This window comes from Aythya ferina, assembly GCF_964211825.1.
Source record: "Aythya ferina genome assembly, chromosome: 5".
In the NCBI taxonomy this organism is placed as follows: domain Eukaryota; kingdom Metazoa; phylum Chordata; class Aves; order Anseriformes; family Anatidae; genus Aythya; species Aythya ferina.
In genome coordinates this window covers 41,393,133-41,413,565 of record NC_140301.1, presented here as the reverse complement: position 1 = coordinate 41,413,565, position 20,433 = coordinate 41,393,133, and the positions used below count along the sequence as shown (strand labels likewise).

The window sequence follows — 20,433 nt, the reverse complement described above, 5'->3', positions numbered from 1 at the left end:
ACCAACTTACTTAAAACTAAATAGACAACAGCAGGATAACTGCATTTACTTCAGCTTCTATCTTAAGTTATCTACAAGTAAAGGGCAGATGAGGAGGCAGTAACAAGAGCATTTAGTTTAATAAGCATTTCATGCTTTCATACTATTTTCCCAATTCAGTGTAAGCAGCATGTTTGAGTTCATGAAGGGATGGGTAAGAAAGGTCTTTCCTAAGTTTTGAAACAGATTCACTAAAGATTGTATCTTTGGGGCAGCCTGCATGTGATGAAACTACAATCTATAGGCATTTGGTGGTCACCCAACTTTTTAATTAAATGACACGATTCTGTGATTCCAAGAGGAATGTGTTTTAAAATATTTATGAATAAGTAAAATAAATACTGAAGTGGGTAGCTTGCACAGAATCACTTGAATACTAGGAATTGTGATGACGTTGAAGTGGAATCGCATGCACAATGGACATGGTGAAAAGCACACAAGGCAAACCCTGCCCAGCTGATTGTGCTTAGCCTAACATGCAAAAGAGGCACTTCCCAAGCTTGCCAGTACCCCAGGAGGTATTAAGGTAAGAGAAGCCTCAGTACAAAACAGTGGGGTCAGGCTATGAGAGATGTGCCACTTCTTCTCCCAAAGGGGATAGGATGTGCCTGATTCAAGTGTGAACTAGGAGAAGGGCTTCATCAAAGAATAATACTAAATACCATGTCCTAGCAGAACAAAGGAAATTCAATAGATGATGAACATTCCCTAACATCTGAGACTTCTGTAAGAGCAACAAGACATTTAGTGAACTACTGTCTCATGCTGTGTGCCTCTCCCACACATTCATCTCCCCTGAGAAAAGGTTCTCCCAAACAGCACACTGCCTTTGGCTCTGTCAAGAACCCCGTGGAAGAATGCAGAAGTTAAAGAAATAATAAACACAGTACAATAAATCTTTTATTACTGAAATCTAATAAAGAGTCAACTGAACAAAATAGAACCAAAAGTTCCAGTGTGCAACCTCCAACTCCATAAGAAAAAACAATTGCAGGTATATCATTTAATATGTTGTAGTACAGCAGAATAGTTTAATTTATGATTTTACCGCATTGCATACTGAATATACTAATGTGTAGGATGAACCTGAAGACTAGATGCAACAAGCAATTAATAAAAAAACAAATAAAAGTACATTAAAATAAAGTTATCCATATTAAGAATAATTACATTCCTGGAATTGTGTGCAGATATTGTTCAAAATTTTTCTAAATATAATAAGAAAATGAACATATAGGCTCTAAACCTGGGCAAAAACAAACAAACAAACAAACAACAACAACAACAAAACTACAGAAACCAAACACAGAGCTACAGAAAAGAAGATGAGGGGAGAAATAATTCCTTGGCTAGTCTCTGGATGACATCTGGGGCACAGAAGGCTGTCCATGAAGGAGCTGCTTTAGCTCTCACACATAAGTTTGCCTCTGAGAAAAAGACATATGAAAAGGACTGAAAACAAAAGCTCAATTATAAAAGCTCAAGGGATGATTGCCATTGTACAAATGAATTTTTTAATTTAGTCTATTTATTCTGGATAGCCTTTCTCTGAAACCTAGTCATATTGAGGGCAGCCCAGCTCAACTTGGAAAGCTCTGAGGAGTTCTGTGAAAGGTAAGGAAGATAAGCAAGGGGTAAAGTTAACTGCAGGAATGGTCAACACAGTCATCCTCTCCCTTTTAGCCCAAAAGTTATGAGACTACCACTGCAGTACATTGCTTTTGCATTGTTGCTTTTCCCTGTCTTAAATTTCTGGTGTTGGGATGTGTTCCTGTGTGTTTGATACAGAGTTGGGTATTAAAGAATAAACCTTTTCCTGCCACTAGACATCCTCATTTTTTTCATTCTAGGGGGAGAAGGTAAGAGGCATTTATCAGCAACTAGAGATGCTATTGTAAAAAGTTGCTCCCAATAGTGTCACTCAGAATTTATTACCCTCTGCAGATTACAAAAACCTAATGGCTTCTCCTTGTGATGTCTCTGACATATTCTTTGGAAGCAGGCATCTCACAGACAGTTCCTATGGTAATGACTGTTACTGCCCTATATATAACATGAGTTTTATGTGTGTGTAATTCTCCTCACTTATTCTAAAAAACTGAATGAGTCTAGGATAATTTTGTATATCACCTACTGTGAAAATTGCTTTGGTGGCAAGCAAAATCAACTACTCTGTGACCTACACTTCTTGATATTAGAGGTTATATGAAACTTACTGCACTCTCCTTTCTCACAGTTATTGCTACTTCTTCCCCTCCATTTTTACTCTAAGATTACAGGGATGTGATTGCACAATGCAGGCAGCACAGATGGCAGCTGAAGGTCTGTATCTGCCAGGTGTCTGCTTAACAGCTGAGTCAGTGTATGCAGCTGAGCACAGTTCAGTTTCTGACATAAATGTTCAGCACCATTTCTCTGAATCACGGCCTTGCATAACCTGTGGAAGTACCTTTGGCAAATTTTAGACTCTGCTCAAGTACACAGTAGTCTGGCAAGCAGAAGTCAGAGGTTTTGCTCTGAATTCATTGTAAATGCTCATAAGACAGAAGTACTTTCTGTATTTGCTACTGTGGATGCAAAGGATGGACTTAATTAGGTAAAAAACGGGAAAGTAGACCTTGGTATAATCACATATACCCAAATACACTTTACAGCAGGTCTGCTTGGGTTTGATGACAGACTGCAGAAGAGAGGGGAAGGCTATTTATTATGGCCAAGGCTTTTGCCTTGGCTATAATAAATGTTCTGTGGTCCTGTGATAACTAGGAGAGAAGAACCACTCTTGTGGTTCAGGAGGGGGGCATGGTGTCATTCTTGGCTCGGTGGAGTTGTTTTCCTCTTAACAGGGTTTGGATACATCCAGCAGCTCCTTTCTGACAGTCAAGGTTCACAAATCAGGTGTCATGGGTAGGGAAGTGGTATAATGCAATATATTCACCATCTCCTGACAGTACCACAATGAGATACCGTTTTCTGTAGGTGGTTCAGATGTATGTCAGTAGACAGTGCTGATAAATGCTCTTCCAGCCTGATCCTGTTTGATCTGATGTGCAAACAGATGCAAAAGATGTGAGTATGAACCTTGTTTGAAGGGGAGAAAATAAATCTGAGGAAGAAAGAAACCAGATGGTGGCTCATGTAAAAAACAGTTTGGGAAATGAGTGGAAGATTGCACCTTGTAGGCTTAAGGACTTCAAATAGGTTAGGGAACATAGGTAGGAAATGTGAGAGAGAGTTCTTGGCGAGGTGCCTATTATGACTGACAAGTTGAGGGACCAGAAATTGAGACAATGCCTTCTGTCTGAGAAGGCATTGTTCTTCTCCAGTAGTTTTACAGGGAACGTTATTGTCTTCATGGGACATTACAGCTGATTAGGATGCCATAGATCCAAACAATGTAGGGAGTTTAGGGAGGAATGTTGTTTTCTTGAAGATCAGCTTACAGAAAGGGGAAGGTGGTGGGGAGTGGGAAAAAACATATGGAAAGCATATGGAAAAGAACAACTGAAAAATTTGAGACGCATTTTTGAGACACAGGGACTAGTTCACCTATTAGCAGTGCTTCTAGGAACTGACCTATGGAGTTGTGATAGGGAATCTCATTCACAGATTCAAGCCTATGGAGTGAAATCGTGGTGCTTGCTGCTTGACATGAAAGATGTATCTTCTGTGGGAGCTCATTTCTTTTCTTTTGTTACAACAGAAAATAAAAAGATTTTCATAAAAGTGAAGATAAAACACTTGATAATATGTCTGTGAACATAGTTCCATTTAACCTCAGCTGTGGCATGAAAGACCATGAAATATCTTCAACTGGCTCTTCATTAAATCATACTATCTTTAAACATATTTCAAGGAAAGTAAGGAGTTTTGGATATTAAAAAACATATACGAATATTTCATAGTTACTGTATGTGAAGGTTCATGCAATCATCCAAGGCCAAAGTACTTGAAGAACTGTTAAATTATTATGATTTTAAAAATAATTACTGTAATACTTTGGAGAATACATTTGTCATAACAAATATAGAACATATTTTCTAATTTCTGTTATGGTTGTCAAGGTCATTCGGTGACAAAATGCAAAATCTTATTTTTCTCATTCAGATATTGTTAGGTGCATAAATTCTTTAGCTAATGTAGAAAAGCATTTAAAAATTTAAATTAGTTAATGAAGAAATTATGTCTTTGCCTGATATCACACAATCATTTTTTTTATCCTGTGAACAGAATTTAACAATACACAGGCTCAGGCTGGCTTTATTCCACTAATACATGCTATTTCCAAAAGTATGTTGCCTATGTATTAAACACCATGCACACATAAGTACCTCAGCATTCCTTGAAAATGAATTTTAAATCCACATTTATTGTAAGTGCTTTGGAGGCAAGAACCATCTTTTGTTATTGAACAATGCAAATGGGATCTTGGTCCATAATTGGGGCTTCTAAGCACTGTGAATTCTTTCACTAATGTTTCTCATTCTCTTTTTTTCCCTCTCTTTGTCCCTCTGCAGATTTTGCCAGTGTTTACAAAGGTTAGGATCCCTTGCATCCTCACCAGTCTTTACATTTGCCCAAGAATCAGATTCAGTTTAGCCCAGCATTCTTCACAAAGATAAAAGGGTGACAGATCCTGACACATTTGTGCTTTTCAAAACCAGAGAAGCTGATTCCACATGAAAACCCTATCCTGAAACAGCATCCAAACTGAAACTGTACCAGTGTTGGTAAAAAAAAAAATAGGAGCCAGATATTGAAACTACATATAGTGATGTACTTCAGCAATCTCTCTTATACTATAACAAGAAATGCTGCCATAGCCTTATTTTACAGTTTTTAACTTCTGAAAATTTGCTTTCAGAAAAATCTCATTTCTTTGTGATCAAAAGTCCTCCTTTATGTCTTAGGTGACAACTGGTCTTCTTCACATGTATGGGCTTCTATCAATATTGTTTCAAACTATAATAGTGGGCAAAATATATTTTTGAATGCTTATTTTACAATTGTATTATCTGGACAGATATATAGATGAGTCATACATTAATCACTGAATTACTAAACTTTAATAGTCAATTTATACATGGCATATCAGTGTGATCTGTCATTATAAATATATATATTTAATGAGTGCATTTACAAAAATATTGATAATTATTTGTGATTTTAATCAAAGATAGTGATTCAGTAAAACTAGAAAGAAATGTGAAATTATTAAAGAAGTACAAAGAGCTATACAAAATGGCTGATACTGCCAAATTGTTTGTCTCTTTTTAGGCTCTGATACTTTAGCCTGTAGTTAAAATGAGCTTTGCCACTGAAAGAGCATTGTGACCATAATGCCTATTGCCCAGACAGGAGTGGCAACAACTATTTAGTCACATGTTCTTAGGCTGGTTGTATAGTATAAAGCCAGTAGAAACCATTGCAATTATCTAGTTGGACCTCCCACATAACATAGACCTAAGAATTTCCTGGAATTGGTTCCTTCTGAAATTACAGTCTGTGTTTGAGAAAGCATGCTATTCTTGATTATAACATTTCCAGACATGAAAAAATTACCAAAACTCTGAATATGATGTTTCAATGATTATCATAACTATGAAAAAAATGGGACCTTTAGTCTAAATTTATGTAGCTTTTAATTTCAGCAATAGGAGTCTTGTAACTAGATTTGCCCAAACTGAAGACTTCAGTCATCTTTCTTTAGTAAAAATATTACAGAACTTGGCCAAATGATTTTTTATCTTAACAACTCCACTTTACCAGGTACACCCATCAGATGAATGCTAAATAGCTATGTTACTAACTTCAAGACATTTTTAATGCAATATACAAGTGATTGTTTATTTTCCTTTGAAATGTAGCAAAGCACCTCTAAAAAAGGTTAAACCTACAGCAAGAAAAAGGTAATGTACACTGTCTCCCTTAATCAACACTCTTGTACTTATGCATACAGATCATGAGACCACAGTTATAATTGGCATATATCCATCAGGACATGCCAAACCTTATATTCAGTAAAAAAAATCAGTATGTCCATACTTCTGTCTGTTCTGATCAGAGAGCAGAATTCTGTGATAGAATCACTGAATGATAGAACTGGTTTGGGTTGGAAAGGACCTTAAAGATCATCTAGTTCCAACCCACCTGCCATGGACAAGGAGGCCACCTACTAGATCAGGTTACCCAAATCATTTGGGCAATATCAGTATCTAACCATTTGGGCTATGTCTGTAGACAGCTTTTTTTTTTTTTTTTTTTTTTTTCCTGAAGCTATTGGTTTTAAATGAATTAAAGGGGTCAAAATTGAATCAGTAATGAATCACTTTTATTTTATACTTCCTCTTGTCTTAGAGTAGGCTTGCAATATTCCATGGTAGAGTGAAACCACAAAGACTAGCTTTTACATCTGTAGTATTGCATCAAACTAATTATGATCTTGTGAGTGCTGTGTTGTACTAGTACTCACAGAATACATTTCCATTAACTTCATAATCTCAGGGTATATTTAAAAGGGGTATATTTAAGCAGGGCTCAGAAAAGGCAGTAGTTATATGATTTATCCTGCAAATGGCTTTTAGCTTCACTTTCCTCTATTTAAGTATCCTGTGTCAGATTTCCCTGCCTTCAGCTGGAAATAGAAGTGCTGTTGTCGTAGCAGTGATCTAAGAATAGAGAGCATACAGAGCATGGAAAAAGAAGTAAATAAGATTAGCTGAGGTAGCTGGGAAAGAAAGACAAGCTTTTAGGAGCAGTCTCCTCACCAAATTGTTGCACCAATAGAGCTGTGATTAGGGACCGACTGAATGCTTGCTCCCCTTTCCCAGCTACTCCCACTCATCTTACAGAAAATATTATTGCTTTGTATGAACTGTGTGTGTCTTAAATTACAGTTAGGAGATGTATTTTTCTTTAATTAATTGAGGAGTTTTGTCTTGACTTCTTTATTCGGAACCTGAGTGAAAAATTTCTAAGATCTCTTGGACAGAGAGATCTTGTATTCTCCTTGTGCTTCATTTTCAGAGCACTGTCTTTAGTAAATGACTTAGAAAGTCATTTAAGTCATGAAAGATTCCAAGATGAAGCATATGTCAAGGGTAATCATTAAAAATCTTCTTACATATTTTCATTTTTTTAATCCTGTCAATCTTCCCCATACTTTTCCACGTTAGGAGCTCCTTTATCAAACAGTCAAAGAAGTAAGAGATTGAAAGGTAATGAGATGTTAACATGTTTATAAGATATTAACTTTAGTATTTGTATCTCAAATAGATGTCTGCACAGGTCTTGCAAGAAACGAAAAAAATGCTGCTGTGCAAACCAATTCATTATTTTTTCATAATATTTCCAGAATTACAGTCAGTTATAAATCTGTTTGAAGGATTTTCTCTATAATAGCACTTTTAAGCATGGAGCTTGACATTTGAGCTGAAATCTCAAACTTCTACTGATATTGGAGAAGAAACAAAAAGTAATGGAAGAAGAAAGAGAAAATTTTTAGCTAAATTTATTCAGGTTTATAGTTTTATTTTATAAAAAATAAAAGTTATAAAATTTAATTTTATTAAGTTTTAAAATATGCATTATATAATTATGTACTTGGGTCTTATGATAGCGATATGCTTAATGTAAACCGATACAGTAATTAACTTGTTGATATCTATATATCTTTATCTCTATCTGAATTGGATAATTCTACATCAGAATAATATGTTTCTGTTGAATGTGCTGCACAATTAATCTTAGATGCTTTAAGTATCTCTTAGCTAAGAATTTCAAGTAGGGTAACTTCTCATGGTCTTGGGTGTTTCCCTTTGTTCATGCTAAATTTGGGACTTCTTTAAAATGAGACTGATTTTCAGAGGTGCTAGTATTCACTTGTTTTCTGTAAGGCAGGTATTTCAAAGGTTTCTTGCTCCCATGTCTAAGCAAAAAGATACTTAAAGTCTTTATTTGTTTTTGTTAATTCTTGATTGTACTACATTTTCATTTTTTTAAAGCACACAAAAATTTCTGAGCCAGGGACACAAAAAGCTGTGGGCCACGGGCTTGGGAAGTTGAATGGATCTGAATCTCATAAATGAAACCACAGTATTTTGGAAGTGATGAGGGGAGAGGTTAAGAAGTTGTGTCCTGTAATTATCATATCAGCTTCCTGATGAATATGTTACCAAAAATGTTTCTTTTCTTCATATGAATGATATATATATGTATATTTCATATGAAACCTGTGAGCTTGAATTTGAAAGGGCTGATTATTCTGTTCTCTATGAATCATTTAAGCACCTCAGTAATTTCACTTACTTTAACAATATTGTTTCAGCATCTGCATAGAGTTGTATACATATTTAAGTACTCTATTGGGACTTAAATAATGTGTTTTGGATAGCCTGCTCTCAGTATACGATTCTCACTAATACAAATAAAATGAAAATACAAATGAATGGGTATTATTCATTAATACCCATGTTGCTCTGCTTCTCTTTGTTTCAGAATAATAAAGTTTTCCTCTTAAAAGAAATATTTCCTTTATTCCTTTACCAAAATCATAGTACACTATATTAGTTGTTGATTTGAAATTTTCCTGAATACTCTCTGAAAATGATAACCAAATATATACTATTTGTCCCCCTGATTATGTATAACCTTAAAGAAATTCAGAATGTAGCGAAGCATGACTTTTCATTCCTGAGGCAATATTGGCTATCCTTCATCAAGCTGTGCTTTTCTAAATGGTACCCATTTAATCTCCAAAAAATGCTTTTTAAGATTCCCTCCTCCCAAAAGGCATCCAAACTAAATGGTCTATAATTTCCTGAAGTGTTCCCAGAGTCTATCTTCAATAGTGACATTATGTTGGCCATTTTCCAGCCATCAGGTCTTTTGCTGAATAGAATGACTATGTAAAATGTCTGCAAAATAATAACACCTGTACTTTTAAAAAGAAATATTGAATATCGGTAACTACTTACTAGTAAAATGTTGTTATTAAATGTCACTATACTATTATACCATATTATAGATGAATTATTAGTTTCCTTTTCCTAATACTAAATCCACTGTCTATATTTCATCCAGAAAATAATCACTTGAGTTATATACTCTAAATGTGCATTTGCATTTTTTATCTGGTTGCATATAGTTATTTATAGTAAATGTCCTTAAAAGGAAGTATTATTTTAGAAATAGGAAAAAAGCTACATTGCTTTGTTTAATGTATTGTCTCATGTTAAAAGACAGTCTTCATAGAACAGATTTTAGAAGGAATGAGTAGAGAATTAAGCTATTAATTTAGCTTAGCAGCTAAATCTTATAATTTTCATGGAAATAAGACAATATGCACATATGGTCAAGCACTACAGCTCAGTTAATGTTTAATATTTTGCTAAGAGGTGGTAGTGAAAGATGTCTAAGCCTAATGTTTTGGTTAGTAATTTTTATGAGCTTTTTGGTGTTTTCTTCAATGTATTGCTCCAGCACTTCATTTGCAATACAAATTTTTCTTTTTAAATAATTCGTACTTAATTACAGTAGTTGTCAGTTATGTGGTCCTTTTCATTCTTGAAATGTTTTAGAAACGTTAACTCCCACAAAGTTTTGAGAAGCAATGAAGTATTAATGATCCATTTTTACAAACAAAAAAAACAGAGGTTGGGAAAACATTTCTGAATATTGACTATAAAATTAGGCACAGACTAGATAGATACATGATCTAATTTTCAGAAGCACTGAAGAAATTTGCATATTCATAATGGTAACTTTTGGCCTAGTAGCTAAATTCCTAAACAATCTTGGATACCAAAATACTGCGTTATTACAAATTTTTATGTATCTATAACCCAATTCACAGATGTGCAGTAACTGCATAACTACCCAGATAAAAACATGGGAGGAGTTCATTAATTCAGAATAATAATTACAGCAGGTAAGCCTGAGGCTGCCTAAAATGCCATGAAGGGAAGAATGATCTGCAGATTCTCTCAATTCCAGCTGCTGTTTTGATGTATAAATAACCCTTTACAAACTTCCCTCCATGTAGGCTAAACAACTCTGAAGCCTTTCTTGGCATTAACTGCATAAATAATTTTTAGTGAAAGAGGAGATTGAGACTGGGAGCAAGATTGCAAAATTTGTTGCCTAGAGTTCTCTCAAGAGTGGGGAAATGTTAGGATTGTACTTACTAGCTCAAAGAGCCAGAGAAGATCAGTGTCTCTCAAGAGTTTGCAGCCAAATAGTGAAGTTGTGCTCCTGGGCAGTGTGGATTTGACCTTGATTTTTCTCCCAGCTTGAGGAGAGAACTGCACATTGGGGAAATTCTCTGATCACCAATGTCTTCATTTTTAATAAATTAAGTGGCTAACACTGAGTTTCACACAAAATCAATCTCCCAGATATGTTTCACATGCTATGAGCGCATCTACTATTTCAGGATCCCCAGGAGACACAGGTGGGATGTGCCCAATTCGTGGATATGAACAAGGGATAGTGGGTATTAGATTCATATTCTGCTGCTGAGTAGTTGTGAACATGGATTGAAGCAGATGTTCAAGCACTGGGAATTTTATCTAACACTATCTCTAGCCTTTGTGACTAAATTTCAGCTTTGAAGATTTTGACAGGGTGTTATCGTGACTTATAAATGTACGCCCTAAAGGTATATCTATACTGATATTTAGGGTTCATCTTGAAGTTACTGTCAAACAGTTTGAGCCACATGAGACAAATATTTCCTGTTTGCATGATATTTCTGTGGGTTGCTTGGTGTAAACCAAAGCTGTTTGCATTGCATTTCTATTTCATAAGAATAGAAGTAAGTTGTATCCCAAGTTTCCTTGTGGAACACAGCTGTCAATCATTTGGCAGCCTTGTATATTCTCTAAGGTGGCTTCCATTTATAAATAGTTGGAGGTACAGAAGAGTCAGATTTAAAGAATAGTAAATTGATGCATTCCTGGTGAGAGTATCTCCCAACATGAATTTCTGAGCTAGTGGAGAAAGACCTTGTAGTATTATTTTCAGTATCCTCACTCCAAAGTTTGACAAAGCTTCCAGTACAGAGGTAGATGGCTGTTGATCATGTATAAGTATTCACAAGTCCTAAAAATGTGGATCCAGGATTGAAGGTAACTGTAAAACTGACTCCTAGCTATCAATGTAGGCATGACTAGAGTGAGTTTTCCAAAGTTACAATGTGAATCTGGTGCCAGAGCTAAAATGAGTTGTTATGATTTCTGATTTCCTACTTCTTATCCCAGACCACTGCACCTTACCTCTCCAAAAAGTTAGATCAAAACATAAAAGTTCTGTGTTGCATCCAGTGTTTAAAGGAAAGCAAATAACAATGAAAACTGAAGAATAACTGATGTGCAAATTGTTACGAGCCATTTATATACATACTATTAGGAATGGATTACATGCATCGATGAATCAGCAGTTTTAATCAGATGAAAATACTTTTGAGCGCAGTTCCAGTATGATGAATATGCTAGAGTTGTAGATCACCAGGAAGAAGATTAATATTCTGTGTATAATTATACACTTTTCTTCTCAATTCTTTTTTTGAAGACAGCAACTAGAATTTAAAGCAACAGTCGTTCCATGAATTTACTTCACATAATCACAAAGAAAATGTACAAGGAAGCATGTAGCTTCCTGCCTCCCACCTGCCAGCATCCAACATCTCTCTACAAGACATTTTCTTCTTAGTTTCCTGTTTACTCCCATCTTGCTCCCCTAAGCCTGGTTCTGTTGCCCCACTGAGCATTCTTCTTCCATCCTTTCTCAAATATGGAGAGGCTCCTGTACTGTGGCAGGGTATGCAGAAGTGTCGTGTTGGATAGTTACCCCTTGCTGGCAGTGGTCTCACACTCTGTTCACGAGATGAGATGTCTCATCCTTCACAATGGAGGTTTTTTGGGTCCATTTGTACTGAGGTATGCACTGAAATGCATATTTCATTTACAGCCTTTCTGAGAGTATGTCTCCAGAATACTTGATGCCTTCCTCTTTCTGAGGAACAGTCTACCTTCTGCATAATTACAAGCAGTCCATCTTTAGCCCTGTTTGAAGCATTTCTCAGCATTTTCTCTAGCTAACTTGGGCTTCTGTAAACCATTCAGGTATCCACAGTGCCCTGTGGGTACCCAAAGGGCTGGGTGCTCTGAGGTTCCCTGCTTGCTATCAAAGAACATAGAGTCCCTGAGGGACTGTTGGTGGCTAGGCAGTGTAGACAGTGAGTCAGGACACCCCTTGCCGAAGCAAGATAACATAGATATAATTGTTTCTGCTTCTGTGGGTCAATGGTCATTAATTTGCATTCATTGACTGCTTGATACTGTCAAAGGTCTATAATACAGCAATCTGAATAATGTAAGAACAGAAGCCAGTCCGGGTTTAAAGAACTAATTGGATGACTCATCCTAAACATCAATTAGCACGATCAGGTCCTTAGTGATCATTTTTGAAGCATTATTGTTAATTTTCTTGTTGGGTTTTTTATAGCTGTCATCTGTTGCTATCAGACCGTGTTAATGTGATACACAGTGTGCTCTCTTTGTAGGAGCAAAATGAGAAAAACATTACCATACTGCACACTGATAGCTACTAATTACCCGTGCTGGGGAGGACTACATTCTGTGTTGAAGAAGTATTTAAATACATAAAGTGGCTCCAAATCATGTTAGGTAAAATTGAAATAAACTCCACTATCTCTAATAAAAGACCTGGATTCTGTTGGGGATGATAAAGGTCATTGGACTGTAGTTGCCACAATAGATCCCTGTATGCAGTCATCCAGATGAGGGACTTTCTTGCAGAGTACAGCGCAATTCCCTCTGGCATTAGTTACAACAGGAATGGGGTACACAACAATACCCAGTTCAGGAGCCCTTATTCATTGCTGTTTGCTGGAGAATATAAATAGGCTAGATCCTTGCTGCAACTGTAGTGAGGGATCAAGATAGCTCACAAAGAGTTCCTACTGATGGCAGCAATTTTTTTTGGAAGGGAAAATTAATCAAAGCTGACAGCTGTGCTGGAATGGCTAGACTGCATCTAAGTCATTTAAGGCCAGTTCAGATATTTCACCCTGCATTGCAGCCCAGACATGCACAAAGTAGTCCATGTGCAAGTACTGTAATTAAATAGTTACTCTGTGATTTATTTTTTTTTCTTATAAAATGACATTCAGACACTTTGATTTAGATGTTAGAAAAAATAAGGACATATATAGATAAAAGAACCTTTTCATGCATGAGGTCTTTTTCTTCTAGCAGTATAACAGATATAAAATGGCCCTGAAAACAATAGCTGAAATCACATAGATACCCCAGAACTTTTTCAGAAGTCACCCTGAGACAACACAAGCTGCAGTTCTTGCTGGGTCACTGAGAGCACAGAGGGACTGCTGCTGTGTGGGTAGCACAGAGGAGCTCTACCAGTTCTTTCATGGCCAGTGCATCTGGTAGTCACAACCTGGAATCCAGGTCCAGGCTTGTGGCAGAAAGCAGTGCTGTGCACAAGTAATCATATTTAGCCAAGGGCATCCGTGCCCAGAAGTGGCAGCATCTGAATGCTCACAGGTACTCAACATTTAGTAAATTGATAATTTCCCTTTACATTTTGCTGGTAATGATCCACTTTATAGAAAATACACCTGAATGTGGCATTTGTTAGTAGTTCCAGCAGCAAGATAAAAAAAGAAGTAAGCCTGGAGAGCAAGCTGCCAAGTGCCACTGTAGTAAATCTGTGCTTCAGGAAGGTCTGCACAGCCTCTGACACTAGGAATCCATAGTTTGGACAAATAAAAGAGTTGATATCCTTTTCTATTACCCCCAACTTCATGATCATAATTAATAAAAATCCTTTAGGATTATTATTTTTTTTACTCTTTCCTTTCAGTGTGTTTATATTTGCTGTCTGGAGTAATGACTGTTCTAGGCCTTGTTTTACTCTTAGGCCTAGAAAAAGTTTTACGAAGAGAAATGTAAAAGCCTAGAAACAATTACCTGAGAGAGGAAATGAATGGGATCAGATTAGAGTATGTATGATGAGTAAAGAGAAAGAAGACTGAGGAGGAACTTCTGTTCCCTCAGGCTATGTCTAAACTTCAAGACCTGGGAATAATTCTCCACCTTCTGCTCCAGGTACATGATGTAAGCAGGAGCTTATCTCTCAGCTGGAGTGTATGGGCCTTCTTTGCCTGTCCCCTCTGCTCTTCCTTTCATGGAAAATGGACCTTAATGTGAGGAGCAACAGTGGTGGTAACATAGTCTGGTCAGGTTCCTACATGGACCGTAAAGAAGCAAGATCCTGATGGTTTTTTGTTTTGTTTTTGTTTTTCTACATATACATACATAGAAAGAGAGAACCTGCCAGCATATGCTCATCTGCTCACTTCTCTCTTGCCCAAGTTTTGCCTCAAAAAAAGGTGATAGAACTGAGTAATTTTATTTTATGACAATGGTTGTCTGTTTCTCACTATAGGTAGTGAGGGCTGAAAACACAGTAGCTATTACATTATATAATACTTATCTGAGCATATGTGGTGTTCTTTCAGCACTTCTATGTAGTGCCCCACTTTAGACAGGTGGGATGGAAAGTACCTCCAGCAAAACCATCCTGTAGTTGAAGACACTTTCCTAGAATGAGAGGTCCATGTCAGCTTGCTTAAACAAAAGGGGTATGTTCAGCCCTGGTATCCCAGGAAGCCCAGTGAGCACTCACTGCTAGACAGCTTGGTTGTGTAGAGCAGAAATTACATGTTTATTTCAATGTGAGAGTTTTGTGATAAAGCAGTTTCCTTCTGGCCTGACAAATCAGAAATAGGTGCCTAAGTAATGAAGAACAGGGCCATTTTGTACTGGCTGTCTTGGGTATCTCTCTGTTACCATCTGTTATGAAGCCCATTTTGAGATGAGTTTAGCCCAAAAGGTGCTTAAAAGCTTGGCACTGCAAGAGCTCCATATCTGTGGCTTTAGTTTCTAAGCCAAAACCCTCCTTTTTGATTGCCTAAATATGCATAATGCCTCTAAAAATCAGGTCACGTACTATCTTCTTATATATGAATATGGCATCTGCAGCCTTTACCAACAACAAGTTTCTATTTTCTTCCATCTCATTGATAAAGATATTGAATAGCGCTGAACTAAGAATAGATCTATGTGGAACCCCATTATATAATGATGCTCTCTATACAATTACTTTTTTGCTGTATCAGCAATTTCAATCCAGTTAAAATAAACTACACAGATTTTATGTTGTGTCACTTTTAACTAGAAGGTCAGAATACAAGGTAAAATATTTTAGATCGGTTATATTATGCAACTTCCTTTAGCAACAAAACCTTTTCATTTCATCAAAAGATGTAACCAGATTTATCGCTAATTTTCCATGAAACCTCATTCACTGAAATGGATTATGCTACTGTCTTTATGGATTTACTGATTAGATCCCATTCTCTTCTATATCCCAATGTATTGTCTGGAATGAAGATATGGTCACTCAATTTTTAGTATCTTTGGTAATGTTCTTCAGGCTTCTTCAACAATGTCAATGTATTAAGTATTTTCCAGTATTTACTGAAACTTTAACAGCATTACAATATTTTTAAGAGGTTGTTCCCTGAGCAGATGAAAGAATTAAACCTTATTTTCTTTGGAGTTGTATTTTGCACTTGCTTACTTCTTAATCCCAGCTCTCTCTGTATCTTCTACATCTTTCCCAACATAGTTCTACCATGCCCTCCCCTCCATGCTTCCAGCTCTCCTCCATTACATCACCTAACTCCCCACAACACTGCTGTGCACTTCTTCCATTGTCTTTGATCTCTGATACTGTTGTACCTGTCTCTAGCTCCCTTCTATCTCTGGTGTGTCCAGTACAACAAAAGCTCTGTGTTCTCGTGTTCTCTATATACTTTTTTTTTTTTTTTTTTTTCCACATTCTCTACCACTGTGTTTTGTCCTGCCACCTGGGAGAGAGACAACACATCTGGCACAGGCACGCTGAGTAGCTGGCTAGTACACGTGTAGTTGCTGAATGAGCTGGCTGCTGCTATGTGTGATGGACAATGAATTCTCTTCTGTGGCATGAATAGAGGCTCTCTTCTACCCAGACATGATTTTTTTTTTTTTCAATTAAATGTGTAGAAAATTAATTGCTGCTTCTTTCCTTATGGCTGCAACTATCCAAAAGGGTGAAAATTACATTGGGGTGGGGGAAAAAGATGGGGAAGGAAAGGAGAGTTATTAGGCAGCTGAAGAGGCAGTCACATGAACTTCTTTATTTATTTAGACATGCACACAAATCAACCTTAGAATGCTACTTTGGCCAATTGTTTCAAAACTCTGGGATGCATACTATGCCACCCATCAGATCTGAAAATGATTTAACATCAGTGCTTAGCATGCTCCCTGTCCCTGGGAAAGTGGGAGGTACCTTGTTATCACTGAGGTATCACCTAGTTCCTTTCTAGTTGCCAAATACAAGTATTTATGTCATGTTTTGACAAGAATTAATAATATCTCCTTACAATAGTGAGTCTAATAGAAACTTCAAATACAAAAAAGAAAACAGTAGCACATATACTTCATAACGCAGCCCTGAGATTAAGAGGGTCAGTATTCATTCAGAGTTTTTTGCTGGAGACCTGTAAAAAGCAAAAGCTATAACTTGTACTGCCAAAGAATGCTCTTGTTAACACGACTCATGTAAAACCCCTTCAGTTTGCCAGTATTGTGCCCTGTACTGCCCCAGACTAGGAAAGTGCACTTCACTTAATATACATATAAAAATACTAAACAACATAAATTCTTCAGCAAGAGCTTGAAGCAGTATCTGTGCTACAATCACATATCACATTAACATTTGATGTTATTACAGCTTCGCAGGTGCAACAATCCTTGGTCCTTGCCCCTGTGGGAGAGCAGTGGTTGACTTCTATTTCTTTTTTAACTGTTTACATTTTTACTTCAATCATAGTTTGTCTTATCTCTCCCTCTGCAGGAGGGCAATCATCAGTGAGATTTGCCGCGAATACATTGCGGCTGATGTATCTAATGGAACCTGCACTTATAGCCAGACCTGTCAATAACCCTAGCACCATTACAGTAGATAGCTTTTCACAAGATTGGCTTCTTCTTGCAAAGATTATTCAGTACCATATGCGCAAACAACAGCAGCCATTATTGCCCTTTATTTCCCACCTCTCCTTTCCTTAGACTAGCACATCTCTTTATTATTATTTGACAGCAATGAAGAATAGCCCAATCTTTGCCATCATTTGGTAACAACAATTCTTAGCACTTTTCATGTTCAAAGGGCTTTGCAGTCATTATCTAATTAATCTTCACAACAGATCTGTGAGGCTGATAGGAAAGGTTTAGCCTCATTTTATAGCTGGGGAAACTGAAGCTGTGAGTTGAGCCGCTTGATTTTCAAAGGTGCTGTGCATTCTTGGCTCCCATTGAAGTTAATGAGAGTGCAGAGGGAACAACATCTCTGAAAATAAAGGAGCTTGTGGAAGCGTGCAGAGGAGGCTACTATCAGTATGCAGCAGGCATTCTTTGGTCCCAGAGCCACGCTCAGGCTATCCAACCAGGCCTCTCCTAGGTCTAGGTTTTCAGTGGCAAGCTGGCCATCTCATGTGGGGTATTGCTAGCTAGCTTTACATTTCAAGTTTCAGTGTCACAGAGGAACATTTCATAACCCCTGCAGTGCAAGTTTTACCCCACGGGGACTTTATTTGATTTCTCCTCGCTCTGGAAAAATGCCTTTAACCTGTTAAAAGATGTCACTTTGCAGCACAGGCATGGGGCTTCATGTGCATTGACTCACTCGCAGTTTTATGGATACATTTTACAGAAATTGCACTTATTTTGAAATACTCCCTAAGCACTAAGGACCATAGACACAATGCATTCACTAATGCTTCCCTAATTCGTGGAGGTGGCTGCTTTACCAGTCACTATCAGATCCTTAATCAGCAGAGTTGTACAGCATGTAGATATTCAGTAAAAGTGCTTAATAAAAATCATTTAATTCTAAATTACAAGAGTGCACTTAACCATAAAGATATTAAAACTGATTGTTTGATGTACTGCACTGAGTGGTAGAAATTTAAAAATAAAAGCTTCTTTTACTTGCATCAAAGAGAATAAATCTTCTATCCTTCATATCCTAGTGTCATGATATTATGCTGTGATAAACTAATCCATTTTGTAGTTTTAAGCTGTAAATACAAAGTACTTCAACCTGATTGGTGACAACAGAAGCAACTGAGTTTCAAAGAAAAGAGTGAGCGCTATGGCTGGCTCTATTAGATGGCTCTTGTAGGCCGTCCGTCAGTGTACTTTCTGCTGTGGATTTATAAATCCATTCTACAGTCTGGCTACTGGTGCAATGCGTATTGTTAGAGTGCTGCAGTTAGACATTTTTGGTAATAAGATATAAAATGTCTGCGTCTCCCTTTTGTTAAGCATACCATAAAACATTTATATTCACCCCTACATGGATGGATCAATCTCCCCTAAACACGCATGCACTTTTGGGTAGGTGGAAATGTATTTGTTTATATGATATAAAAAGTAATCAATAAACATATCAACTTCTCTCTTTCTCTCTCTCTCTCTCTTTTTATTTTATTTTATTTTTTTTTTTGATTGACATGGTTTTGTAGTATGTTTGTTGTCAAAATGTAGCCTTTTTGGAAAATATCAGCAGCAATAATTCTTTTAATTTAGAATATATTTAGAATTTAAATAATTCTTTTGAAGAAATAAAATACTTAACATTTTTTTTCAGTCAGTTAGAAACAAAATTATTTCTTATTATCCAACCTCACCCAATGTTAGTATTTTATTGTCAAAAAAGAGAGGAAAGGAGAAAGGTGTTGGATATGTCTGTATTTTGATAAAATGTAAAAAATTATGAACGTGTTCATTTTTAGAGCAACAAATACCTTTTCAGTTCCAGCACTTTTTCCAGGGGAACAAAAATAATCTTCTTTCCCTATCTACTGTGCAAATAACCATCACAGACATATTTTGAAATATCCCTTCCTAACTCTTCACATACTGCCTGTCTTCCTGGACAAGATGCAGTATTTGCCTATATATTTGGGTGTCAGTTTCTATCACAATTCTCTATTTTTCCCACTCATTATAATATTGTTTGTGTTCATCTTAATTAATTCTCCAGCTTTATATCGAAGTGTTTCCAGATGCTTTTTTCATACCTTTAATAGAGCAATCATAGACTAGAGTTTTATTTGCCTAATTTGGAGGATGTGGCAAGGTGTAGGTTTTATTATATCTTATCCAGAGTCATGATTTGTAACTTGTCAGTTCACTACACTGAGAATTGCTTGTAATAAAGGATGTTAATTCAAAACAAACAAACAAACAAACAAACAAACAAACAACAAAAAAACCCAACCCTGCAATTATAAAATAATTTGTTTAAAAACTTTTTTTTTTTTTTTTTCCAAAATAGAATTTAAAATCTTGGGAACAAAGTGAAGGATTCATATGCCTTTTGATTTATTTTTTTCTTGTAGTATTTTCTGAGAAATTTGTACAGTATATTTGATTACCTAATTGTTTAATTTTGCCTTCTATAAACAAGATTAATTGCAATTCGTTAGCCTGAATAAATATATACCCATTATAGTAAATAAGCAAATACTGACATTCTGCCTCTGAGCTGTAATGATAATTTAAGACTGGTGTAAATGGGTGCACTGCTATCCTCAAACTGTTTCTGACACCTCAATACAGGGCATCAGGATAAAAACATTTGGTCCTGAAAAAGAAGATTTTTAAGAGCTAGTTGAATAGGCTCACAGCTTCAGAGGGCAAGGAGGTGGCCAGCCAGATGATGATTTTGAGACTTGCATCTCCTCTCCCATTTCTCCTGGTTCCACTAGGGCAACGTCCTGTTTCAAGCCAGACTGATGGAGAGGAATATGGCCCCACCACCCTTTAAAGGTACTCTAAAGATAATTCACATCGTATTTAGAAATCATTGAGCTTCAACAAAGCCATAGTTAGGGTTAAGAGAGGCTGCCTGGCTTTGTGGATCTTCCGTCATATACTTAAAGACTTCTCTTCACATCCTACTGTTATAATTCATGTAACTGAATTTACATAGTCCACATAGTGCACAGCTTGATACATAATGACTAAAATATTATACATCATGATGGATGTTGTAAAGAAAAATTAGCAAAAACTCTGTTGATAAGAACCATACTAATGAAAACTGCCATATAGTAATCACCTAATTCAAAATAATGTTGATTTAGCTTAATTTACTAGTTTAACTACTCACACAAATACAAAAAATATTTGCATACCCCCGGCTCCCAAGCTTTTTCTGAAGTGGGTATGGATA

General features: G+C 36.5%; 1 long non-coding RNA gene across 1 annotated transcript in view; it reads left to right on the top strand.

Moving 5' to 3' along the window:
• LOC311438243 overlaps positions 1-20,433 on the top strand; it is a 114,760-nt gene that overhangs the window by 47,769 nt on the left and 46,558 nt on the right. The gene's annotated exons all lie outside the window — the stretch shown is intronic.